Below are 12,508 nucleotides of genomic sequence, written 5' to 3'. Positions count from 1 at the left end.
CTGGGTTTTGGGCCAAATTGGAGGGATGTTGGGCTGCAACACACATGAGGCCTTTTCGGTCCTTCGGTTAACCGTTGGAGTTTCAAACGAAGTCCAAATGGCACGAAACTTGACAGGCGGTCTACCGGTAGTAAACCAAGGCCGCATGACAAGTCTCGGTCCAATCCGAAAACGTTTAACACCCGCACATGAAATGAGGTAGAAAGGGACACCGGATGACATAGGAGGACCGGATTACAAAACGGACAACGGGGAAAATGCTCGGATGCATGAGACGAACATGTATGAAAATGAAATGCACATGATGACATGATATGCAATGCATGACACGCAAGCAATGACAAGGCAACAACAGTGAATAACTGGACGACACCTGGCACATCGGTCTCGGGGCGTTACAAGTGTGCTCAGCGAGTTCCCTTGGTACACCTGGCATGTCAGAAGGTTTCCATGCAAAGATGTCCCGGGTCTCACGGAGGAACTGGATGAGCGCGCTTTCCTATTTCGGATCCAAGTTAGCGCTGATGCTGAACTGTCTGGATGAATCTCTAGGAACAAAGTCAACCAGCTTAGTCTCCTTAGCCGGTTTAAACTTCAAAGCCGGATCATGCTCTATAGTTGATTTTTTCAGAGAGGTCATATCTGCCGGATCAACATTGTCTTTGTAAAACTTCAACTCCTTTGTTGCACAAACCGACTCAGCATAGGCCGCATCGCCTTCTTCACATTCCAAAGCAATCTTCCGGCTCTCATGCACTGTGATGGTCCCCTTATGACCCGGCATCTTAAGCTGCAGATAAACATAACAGGGCCTTGCCATGAACTTAGCATAAGCCGGCCATCCAAGCAGGGCATGATATGGGCTCTTGATTTTCACTACTTCAAAAGTCAACGTTTCTGATCTTGAATCATGATCATCTCCAAACGCAACCTCTAGAGTTATCTTACCAACTGGGTACGCCGATTTACTAGGCACCACACCATGAAAGACGGTGTTCGATGGTTTAAGATTCTTATCTGCCAACCCCATGCGACAGAAGGTTTCATAATAAAGGATATTAATACTGCTCCCTCCATCCGTGAGTACCTTGGTGAACTTGTACCCCCCACCTGAGGTGCCACCACTAAGGCCAGATGGCCCGGATTATCAACTCGGGGTGGATGATCCTCTTGACTCCACAAAATGGGTTGTTCAGACCAGCGCAGATAACGGGGCACCGCCGGTTCAATGGAATTTACTGCCCTCTTATGCAGCTTCTAATCGCGCTTACATAGGCTAGTGGTGAAGACATGATACATTATTCAACTGCTTCGGATTACTCTAATAACCCGATTGTTGCTACTGCTGACCCCCCTGATGATTGTAACCGCCCTGTTACCCTGATTGCCTTGATTTCCATGTCCGTTTTGATTGCCTTGAAATCCTGAACCGGAGCTGCCTCCACCATAACTCGGCCCATGATAACCTCCTCCTAAACCGCCGGCGGTCCCTGATCATATTGGAAAGAACTGGGATTTTTAAACTCCCGCATGATGAAACAATCCTTCCAAAGGTGCGTAGCTGGCCTTTCCCGTGACCCGTGCTTCGGGCAAGGCTCATTTAACAGGCGTTCAAAATTAGGACCTGAACGTCTACCCCACTAGGGCGGTTTACCCTTACAGCGTTGACCATTATCCTGGGTGTTTGTGTTGGCCACAAAATCCAAGCTGTTATCCGCCTTGCGCTTACCGTTGTTTCCATGACCCTTCGGGTTATGCTGCTGCCCCTTGGCACTTCCATTCTTCTTTCCCTTTCCCGTCTTTTCATCCTCAGATTCAGGGTCCTTGGTACTATCTGAATCAGCATATTTAACTACAGCTGCCATAAGCGTGGCCATGCCATTGCAGTGACGCTTGAGCCTTCCCAATTCCAGCTTTAAAGGCATAAACCAGCAGTTTACTTCCAATGTCAAGACTGTCGTGTCAGCATTGATGCGGTCTGAGGAATGCAGAATGGTTGATACCCGCTTCACCCAATGGGTTGTAGACTCCCCCTCCTCTTGAACACAGGCGGCTAAGTCCACAATTGACATGGGCTGTTTGCACGTAGCTTTGAAATTCTGGATAAACCGGCTTTTAAACTCGGCCCATGATCCAATGGAGTTAGCTGGTAAACTTTTTAACCAAGTACGAGTTGTCCCTTCCAACATCATGGTGAAGTACTTAGCACATGCCGCATCATCCACGTCCAGCATCTCCATCGCCATCTCATAGCTCTCGACCCATGACTCAGGGGGTAAATCGGCAGTGTAATTAGGCACCTTATGAGGACCCTTGAAGTCCTTGGGCAGCCGCACGTTGCGTATGGCCTGGGTAAGACACGGCACCCCCAAAGAACTAAAAACCATGCCTAGTTCCACCGAAGTAGTTGGACGAACTGGAGTAAGCTAACAGGCTGCGTACTGCGCTGCTAACTCGGCTTCTCGACATGCTCTACTGTGATCCACCACATATTGGGCATTAGCACCGTCGCCAGGCGGGTTATGACCTCGCAGCGAGTTACGGTTTCGCGCACTGCTTGATACGGCCGGTTCATCAATATGCCTGTTGTAGCTCCGACTTGGACGGGGGGGTGGAGTGAATCCTGTCGCGACTGTGTGAATAAGCCTGCTGCTGAGTCAAAGATGTCTGAAGAAGCTCCCTAGCCTGTCGTGTTTCAACTGCTACTGGAGACTCGCCATCGATCTGGAGAGCTGCCAATCATGAAGCGGCGGCAACGATGTTATCCAACGGGTTAGAGTAATGACCCGGAGGCATTGAGACGTGCTTTGATGGGACATTGTTCTAACGAGGTGGATCCATCGTGCGCGGCTGACCCGGCGCCCCTGTTCCAGGTGCCTCCACCCGGTTTACCACTAGCTGGTTGCTGGTGCCTGCTCCTGGCATGTTAAAGAGATTCCTTCCCTCGTAAACCGGTGGCAGGTGAGACCGGTACGTTCTCCTCATGACATCATCTGACGCACTTTGATCCAGCATAAGCCGATAGGCATGTGCCTCTAATCCGGCCCGCTCAACGGCCATCCTGGTGTTCTGTGCTGCCAAATCCACCTTAGCGTGTGCTATTTGATCCTTCACCTTTGCAATTTCCGCGCTATGCTGATCCTGATTCGCCGCGTCAACCTCAGCTGCTAGCAATGTTGCCAAAGTGTCGAATAAATCAGACAAAGCCTGAGCTGGTGGTGGAGCAGAACCCCCCGCCCCGGCTGGTGTCGCAGCTGCTGAACCAGAAATCACTGCTGCAGCGATAGAAGAATGCTGCACCAATTATGTACCGGCCATGAAGATCGCAACTCGACTCGGCGGATCAGAGAGGTCCGGAATACTGTCGCCATCGGAACCGCTACTAATCCGGACATCATGCAGCTGATACAGCTACTCAGTCTCTCGAGTTGAAGATTCGTCATCAGAGAAAACGACGGTTTCGCCACCAGATACCGATCTATCCTTATATTCCACTCCGTGGATGACTCCCACGAAGGCACGCTTTACGGTAGGCTGAACTTGGCCAGGTCTTGCATGTTGAGCCGTCACGACGATGTCGGTGCAGATGTCCGGCTCAGGGCCCGGTTTGCCGATCTTGCCAATGAATACGTGTATTCCGCCAAAGGGGACCCGGTACCCGTACTCAATCGAGCCGGCCTCGGGGCTCCAGCCTGCGTCATCGATGTAGAGCTTTCCGCGATGACTCTTGGTCATACGGCCCATAGCATATCCCTTGAGTCCTTCGAAGCTGCCCTTCAAGAACTCGAAACCATCGTGCGACAGCCCCACGATGGGCGCCAACTGTCGTGGTTTTGTCACGGTAGATGTCCTCATGTAAGGACTTAGTCGTGGAGCCATCGCGATGGGTTAGCTTGAAGGGGTTAAAGCAGACAAACGCTGCGAGGAATTATACTAGTTCGGCCCCTTACGATGAAGGTAAAAGCCTACGTCCAGCTGTGATGGAATTGCTAGAGTTTCGATGACCAGGGAGCGAATCCGCTTTGCCTGGCTCTCCAGTTATTGTTTGTTGTCCCTAAACCGCCGTCGGGTCGTCCCTCTATATACACAGGTTGACGCCCGGCGGTTTACAGTATCTCGAGGCCGGCTCATAAACGTGCCCATCTGGTTTCTACCTTTCCTTGTCTTACAACATAAGTGACATGTCATACGACGGTTTATGCCTATGGGCTCTAATCCGCCTTTGGGCCCTGAGCCTTCATGTTAGATCTCCGCTGTAATGCGCCATACCTCTTGTCTTCATGGGCTTGAAACATGACTAACCTTGTGGACATAACCCAGTCCCTCATGGCCGTTTTATACTTAATAGTAATATCCCCAACAGTATCTGCGGGCCTGTTGTTGATAAAATGCAGAACAGGCTTTTGCAACATCGCGCTCCTCCTCCAGGGTATCTAGGTTGTCTTGCCGATCAAGCTCGGCCTCTCTCTCTTCGTACATGCGCACTTGAGATGAGTCATGGATAATATCTCAAGGCAATACAGCTTCCACACCGTACACCATGAAGAAAGGTGTATATCCAGTAGTGTGGTTGGGCATGGTCCGCAGCCCCCAGAGTACGGAGTCAAGCTCCTCAACCCAGTGCTTGTCTGATTCTTTCAAAGACCGCACTATTCTAGGTTTGATGCCGCTCATAATAAGACCATTAACCCGTTCGACTTGAAAGTTTGTTTGTGGGTGATAGACAGAGGCGTAATCGAGCATAATGCCCAGATTAGCAGACCAAGTTTTCACCTCATCGGCTATGAAACTAGAGCCGTTATTGGTGATGATGATGTGTGGAACACCATAACGGTGCACCACACCGGATATGAAGTCTATTACTGGCCCCGCCTCGGCCGTTTTGACTGGTTTGGCTTTGATCCACTTAGTGAATTTATCCACCATGACCAGCAGGTACTTTCTCTTATGGCTTCCTCCTCTAAGGGGTCCCACCATATCGAGCCCCTAGACCGTGAAAGTCCAAGTTATGGGGATTGTTTGTAGAGCGGTGGGGGCATGTGGCTTTGGTTGGCGCATAGCTGGCATCCGATGCAACGTTGGACAAGGTCCTGTGCATCATCTTGGGCCGTCAGCCCGTAAAAACCTGTACGGAAGGCCTTGCTAACAAGAGCCCGAGCTACAGCGTGGTGGCCGCCGAGTCCGGAGTGAATTTCAGCCAAGAGCTGCCGCCCCTCTTCTTCGGAGATACATCTTTGAAGAACTCCGGTAGCGCTTTTCTTGTAGAGATCTCCCTCACGAACCTTGTAGGACTTCGAGCACCGAACAAGGCAGCGAGCCTCGTTCTGGTCCTCTGGGAGTTCTTTCCTATTAAGGTAGGCCAAGAAGGGTTCGGTCCGTGGGGCAATGACTGCCATGATTAGGTGGACCAGCGGTATTATTTTGGTGGCTGAGCCCTCGATTATGTCGTTATGTTCGGAGGCTGGGATTGTGTTCGGATACGGACTGGTGTTACTGCTCTCCCCTTGCCACACCACGGACGGCTTAAATAGCCTTTCCAGAAAGATATTAGGTGGGATGGGGTCGCCCTTGGCGCCAACGCGAGTGAGGACGTCCGCCGCTTGATTACATTCTCGAGCCACGTGATGAAACTCAAGCCCCTCGAATCGAGCCGACATTTTTAGGACAGTGTTGCGGTAAGCCGCCATATTCGGATCTTTGGCATCAAAATCTCCATTTATTTGAGATATTGTGAGGTTTGAGTCCGCGCGCAGTTCCAGGCATTGTAAGCGCATAGAGACAGCCATCCGGAGACCATGTAATAAGGCCTCATATTCGGCTGCGTTATTGGAGTCTGTGTACAATATTTGGAGTACGTACTGGACTATGTTTGCGGTGGGGGGCGTTAAAACGACGCCCGCTCCTAATCCTGCCAGCATTTTGGAACCATCGAAATACATAACCTAGTTGGAATATGTGCCGTACTCTTTAGGGAGTTCGGCCTCTGTCCATTCGGTGATAAAGTTTGCCAGTACTTGGGACTTGATGGCTCGGCGCGGTTTGTATGTTATGTTGAATGGAAGGAACTTAATGGCCCATTTGGCTATCTGACCCGTAGCTTCGCGGTTGTTTATTATATCATTGAGTGGTACTTCAGAAGCTATCGTGATGGAACATTCTTGGAAGTAGTGTCGTAGCTTCCGGGATGCCATGAAGACCACGTATGCTATCTTTGGATAATGAGGGTACCGGGATTTGCATGTTGTGAGGACGGTGGATACGTAATATATCGGCTTCTGAATTAGGAATTTGTGTCCGTCCTGGTCTCGGTCCACCACCTGGTGTGTTGTCGATATGTATAATAACATGGGTTCGCCCACGTTTGGTGCGGCCATGATTGGGTTGCTCGTGAGAAGGGTTTTTATTTCTTCTAGTCCGGCTGTTGCCGCATCCGTCCACTCGAAGTGATCGGTGCACCGGAGGAGGCGATACAATGGCAATGCCTTTTCCCCCAATCTGGAGATAAAGCGGCTTAAAGTTGCCACACACCCAGTGAGTTTTTGGACCTGTTTAAGGTACGTTGGTGTGGCCAATTGTGACAAGGCTCGGGTTTTGGCTGGATTTGCTTTAATTCAGCTATTGGAAACGATGAAGCCCAGCAGCTTCCCAGCAGGAACGCAGAAAACACACTTTTCCAGATTGAGCTTGATGTCATATGTACGTAGGTTGTCGAATGTGAGACGTAAATCGTCTATTAGTGATTCGATGTACCTAGTTTTAATGATGATGTCATCCACGTATGGTTAAACCGTGCTACCGATCTGTTTCTCCAGGCATGTTTGAATCATGCGTTGGTAGGTGGCCCCGGCGTTTTTGAGCCCGAAGGATGCTACCTCTTGAGCACTGTGTTGGTTTTCCCCGAAGAGGAAGGGATGATGCAGCAAAGTAGCATAAATTTTTCCCTCAGTTTTTGAGAGCCAAGGTATCAATCCATTTGGAGGCTACGCGCGAGTCCCTCGTACCTACACAAAACAAATAAATCCTCGCAACCAACGCAAATAGGGGTTGTCAATCCCTAAAAGGCCACTTACGAGAGTGAGACCTGATAGATATGATAAGATAATATTTTTGGTATTTTTATGATAAAGATGCAAAGTAAAATAAAGGCAAAGTAAATAGCAAAGGAAATAACTAAGTAATAGGAGATTAATATGATGAAGATAGACCCGGGGGCCATAGGTTTCACTAATGGCTTCTCTGGAGAGCATAAGTATTCTACGGTGGGTGAACAAATTACTGTTGAGCAATTGACAGAATTGAGCATAGTTATGAGAATATCTAGGTATGATCATGTATATAGGCATCACGTCTGAGACAAGTAGACTGACTCCTGCCTGCATCTTCTACTATTACTCCGCTCATCAACCGCTATCCAGCATGCATCTAGACTATTAAGTTAAAAATAGAGTAACGCCTTAAGCAAGATGACATGATGTAGAGGGATAGACTCATGCAATATGAAGAACACCCCATCTTGTTATCCTCGATGGAAACAATACAATACGTGCCTTGCTGCCCCTACTGTCACTGGGAAAGGACACCGCAAGATTGAACCCAAAGCTAAGCACTTCTCCCATTGCAAGAAAGATCAATCTAGTAGGCCAAACCAAACTAATAATTCAAAGAGACTTGCAAAGATAACCAATCATACATAAAAGAATTCAGAGAAGATTTAAATATTATTCATAGATAGACTTGATCATAAACCCACAATTCATCGGTCTCAACAAACACACTACAAAAAGAAGATTACATCGAATAGTTCTCCATAGGAGAGGGGGAGAACATTGTAAATAGATCCAAAAAGAGAGAAGAATCCATCTAGCTACTAACTATGGGCCCGTAGGTCTGAGGTAAACTACTCACACTTCATCGGAGGGGATATGGTGTTGATGTAGAAGCCCTCCATGATCGATGCCCCCTCCCGCGGAGCTCCGGAACAGGCCCCAAGATGGGATCTCGTGGATACAGAAAGTTGCGGCGGTGGAATTAGGGTTTTGGCTCCGTATCTGATCGTTTGGGGGTACGTAGGTATATATAGGAGGAATGAGTACGTCGATGGAGCAATAGGGGGCCCACGAGGGTGGAATGCACGCCTGGTGGGGGTGGGCGCGCCCCCTATCTCGTGGCCTCCTCTTCTCTTTCTTGACATAGGGTCCAAGTCTCCCGGGTCTTGTTCATTGATAAAATCACGTTCCCAAAGTTTTCATTCCGTTTGACTCTGTTTGATATTCCTTTTCTTCGAAACCCTAAAGAAGGCAAAAACCAGCAATTCTGGGCTGGGCCTCCGGTTAATAGGTTAGTCCCAAAAATAATATAAAACTGGATAATAAAGCCCAGTAATGTCCAAAACAGTAGATAATATAGCATGGAGAAATCAAAAATTATAGATACGTTGGAGACGTATCAAGCATCCCCAAGCTTAATTCCTGCTCGTCCTCGAGTAGGTAAATGATAAAAACAGAATTTTTGATGCGGAGTGCTACTTGGCATAATTTTAATGTAATTCTTCTTAATTGTGGTATGAATATTCAGATCCAAAAGATTCAAGACATAAGTTCGTATTGACATAAAAATAATAATACTTCAAGCATACTAACAAAGCAATTATGTCTTCTCAAAATAACATGGCTAAAGAAAGTTATCCCTACAGAATCATATAGTCTGGCTATGCTCTATCTTCACCACACAAATATTTAAATCATGCACAACCCCGATGACAAGCCAAGCAATCGTTTCATACTTTTGACATTTTCTAACTTTTTCAATCTTCACGCAATACATGAGCGTGAGCCATGGATATAGCACTATAGGTGGAATAGAATGGTGGTTGTGGAGAAGACAAAAAGGGAGAAGATAGTCTCACATCAACTAGGCGTATCAACAGGCTATGGAGATGCCCATCAATAGATATCAATGTGGGTCAGTAGGGATTGCCATGCAACGGATGCACTAGAGCTATAAGTATATGAAAGCTCAAAAAGAAACTAAGTGGGTGTGCATCCAACTTGCCTGCTCATGAAGACCTAGGGCACTTTGAGGAAGCCCATCATTGGAATATACAAGCCAAGTTCAATAATCAAATATTCCCACTAGTATATGAAAGTGATAACATGAGAGACTCTCTACTATGGATATCATGGTGCTACATTGAAGCACAAGTGTGGTAAAAGGATAGTAACATTGTCCCTTCTCTCTTTTTCTCTCATTTTTCTATTTTTTATTTGGGCCTTTTCTCTTTTTTATGGCCTCTTTTTTTTCGTCCGGAGTCTCATCCTGACTTGTGGGGGAATCATAGTCTCCATCATCCTTTCCTCACTGGGACAATGCTCTAATAATGATGATCATCACACTTCTATTTATCTTACAACTCAATAATTACGACTCGATACTTGGAACAAAATATGACTCTATATGAATGCCTCAGGCGGTGTACCAGGATAGGCAATGACTCATGAGTGACATGTATGAAAGTATTATGAATGGTGGCTTTGCCACAAATATGATGTCGACTAGATGATCATGCTAAGCAATATGACAATGATGGAGTGTGTCATAATAAACGGAACAGTGGAAAGTTTCATGGCAATATATCTCGGAATGGCTATGGAAATGCCATAATAGGTAGGTATGGTGCCTGTTTTGAGGAAGGTATATGGTGGGTGTATGATACCGGCGAAAGGTGCGCGGTATTAGAGAGGCTAGCAAAGGTCGAAGGGTGAGAGTGCGTATAATCCATGGACTCAACATTATTCATAAAGAACTCATATACTTATTGCAAAAATCTACAAGTTATCAAAGCAAAGTATTACATGCATGCTCCTAGGGGGATAGATTGGTAGGAAAAGACCATCGCTCATCCCCGACCGCCACTCATAAGGAAGACAATCAAAAAATAAATCATGCACCGACTTCATCACATAATGGTTCACCATACGTGCATGCTACGGGAATCACAAACTATAACACAAGTATTTCTCAAATTCACAACTACTCAACTAGCATGAGTTTAATATCACCATATCCATATCTCAATACAATTATCAAGCATCAAAATTCCCATAGTATTCAACACACTCATAAGAAAGTTTACAAGCATATTAAGATTTTAAGCAAATTACCATGCTATTTAAGACACTCGAAATAATCTAAGTGAAGCATGAGAGATCAATAGTTTCTATAAAACAAATCCACCACCGTGCTCTAAAAGATATAAGTGAAGTACTAGAGCAAAATTATATAACCCAAAAGATATAAGCCAAGCACATAGAGTATTCTAGCAAATTCTAAATCACGTATGGCTCTCTCAAATGGTGTGTACAGCAAGGATGATTGTGGTAAAATAAAAAGCAAAGACTGAAATAATACAAGATGCTCCAAGCAAAACACATATCATGTGGTGAATAAAAATATAGCTCCAAGTAAAGTTACCGATAGAAGTAGACGAAAGAGGGGATGCCTTCCGGGGCATTCCCAAGCTTTGGCTTTTAGGTGTCCTTAGATTATCTTGGGGGTGCCATGGGCATCCCCAAGCTTAGGCTCTTGCCACTCCTTGTTCCATAATCCATCAAATCTTTACCCAAAAATTGAAAACTTCACAACAAAGAACTTAAAGTAGAAAATCTCGTGAGCTCCGTTAGGGAAAGAAAATAAAAGACCACTTAAAGTTACTGTAATGAACTCATTCTTTATTTATATTGGTGTTATACCTACTTTATTCCAACTTCTCTATGGTTTATAAACTTATTTACTAGCCATAGATTCATCAAAATAAGCAAACAACACACGAAAAACAGAATCTGTCAAAAACAGAACAGTCTGTAGTAATCTGTAGCTAGCGCAAGATATGGAACCCCAAAATTCTAAAATAAATTTCTGGAAGTGAGGAAATTACCTATTAATCATCTACAAAAAGAATTAACTAAATATCACTTTCCAAATAAAAATGATAGCAGTTCTCATGAGCGCTAAAGTTTCTGTTTTTTACAGCAAGTTCAACAAGACTTTCCCCAAGTCTTCTCAATGGTTATACTTGGCACAAATACTAATTAAACACAAAAAATACAACCAAAACAGAGGCTAGATAAATTATTTATTACTAAACAGGAGCAAAAAGCAAGGAATAAAAATAAAATTGGGTTGCCTCCCAACAAGCGCTATCGTTTAACGCCCCTAGCTAGGCATAACAAGCAAGAATAGATCTAGGTATTGCCATCTTTGGTAGGCAACTCTTAAATTAGGAATCTACCATCTTTAGGAATTTCTTTATTTTTATTAATTATCAAACTTTTAGGCACAAGATCTAAAAATTCATTTTTAACAAATGGTTCTTTAATGATAGCAAAAAGATTGGGATGAATACTTATAGATTTGAGATCCGCATCCTTACTAGAGGATTCACCCTTATTTTTAGGAACGTACATAAGCTTGGCAACTTTAGTGGAAGGACTTGGAGTATTCTTTATAGAAGAAAAAGTGGAATCGTGATAATATCCTCAAGTTTATCGATCCTAATGGAATCGTGATTTATTTTCTGATTAACTATGGGTTCCTTTTCTCTAATATCTTTCAAAGTAATTCCTACTTTAGATCCATATTGAGAGATTCGGCTGCGGATCTTTTTATCCAAATTTTCAATTAACTCTACGGTAGAAACCTTATTTTCAATAATTTCAAGCCTTTGCATTACATGCTCCAAAGTTAATATAGTTCCATTAACCAAGAGAGGGGGTGAGCCAAATAAATCTAACATAGCATTATAAGAATCAAAAGTATGGCTACCCAAAAAGTTCCCTCCGGTAATAGTATCAAGAACATAACGATGCCAAGGAGTAATTCCTACATAAAAATTGCAAAGAAGAACGGAAGTAGATTGCTTCCTAGTAGATCTATTTTGAGCATTGCAAATTCTATACCAAGCATATTTTAGATTTTCTCCCTCCCTTTGCTTAAAATTTAGAATTTCATTCTCAGGAGATAACGGAGAAGATAAGGGACTAGCCATAACGACAGGTAAACAAACTAACACACAAGCAAACAAAAAGCAAGCGGGCAAAAAGAGGCAAATAACGAATGAGAGGGAGGATAGAGAGAGAGGGCGAATAAAACGGCAAGGGTGAAGTGGGGGAGAGGAAAACGAGAGGAAAATGGCAAATAATGTAATGCGGGAGATAAGGGTATGTGATGGGTACTTGGTATGTTGACTTTTGCATAGACCTCCTCGGCAACGGCGCTAGAAATCCTTCTTGCTACCTCTTGAGCACTGCGTTGGTTTTCCCCGAAGAGGAAGGGATGATGCAGCAAAGTAGCGTAAGTATTTCCCTCAGTTTTTGAGGACCAAGGTATCAATCTAGTAGGAGGCTAGGCGCGAGTCCCTCGTACCTGCACAAAACAAATAAATCCTCACAACCAATGCAAATAGGGGTTGTCAATCCCTATAAGGCCACTTACGAGAGTGAGATCTGATAGA

Source organism: Triticum aestivum, chromosome 1A (assembly GCF_018294505.1).
Source record: "Triticum aestivum cultivar Chinese Spring chromosome 1A, IWGSC CS RefSeq v2.1, whole genome shotgun sequence".
Lineage (NCBI taxonomy): Eukaryota > Viridiplantae > Streptophyta > Magnoliopsida > Poales > Poaceae > Triticum > Triticum aestivum.
This window is presented reverse-complemented; position numbering follows the sequence as displayed.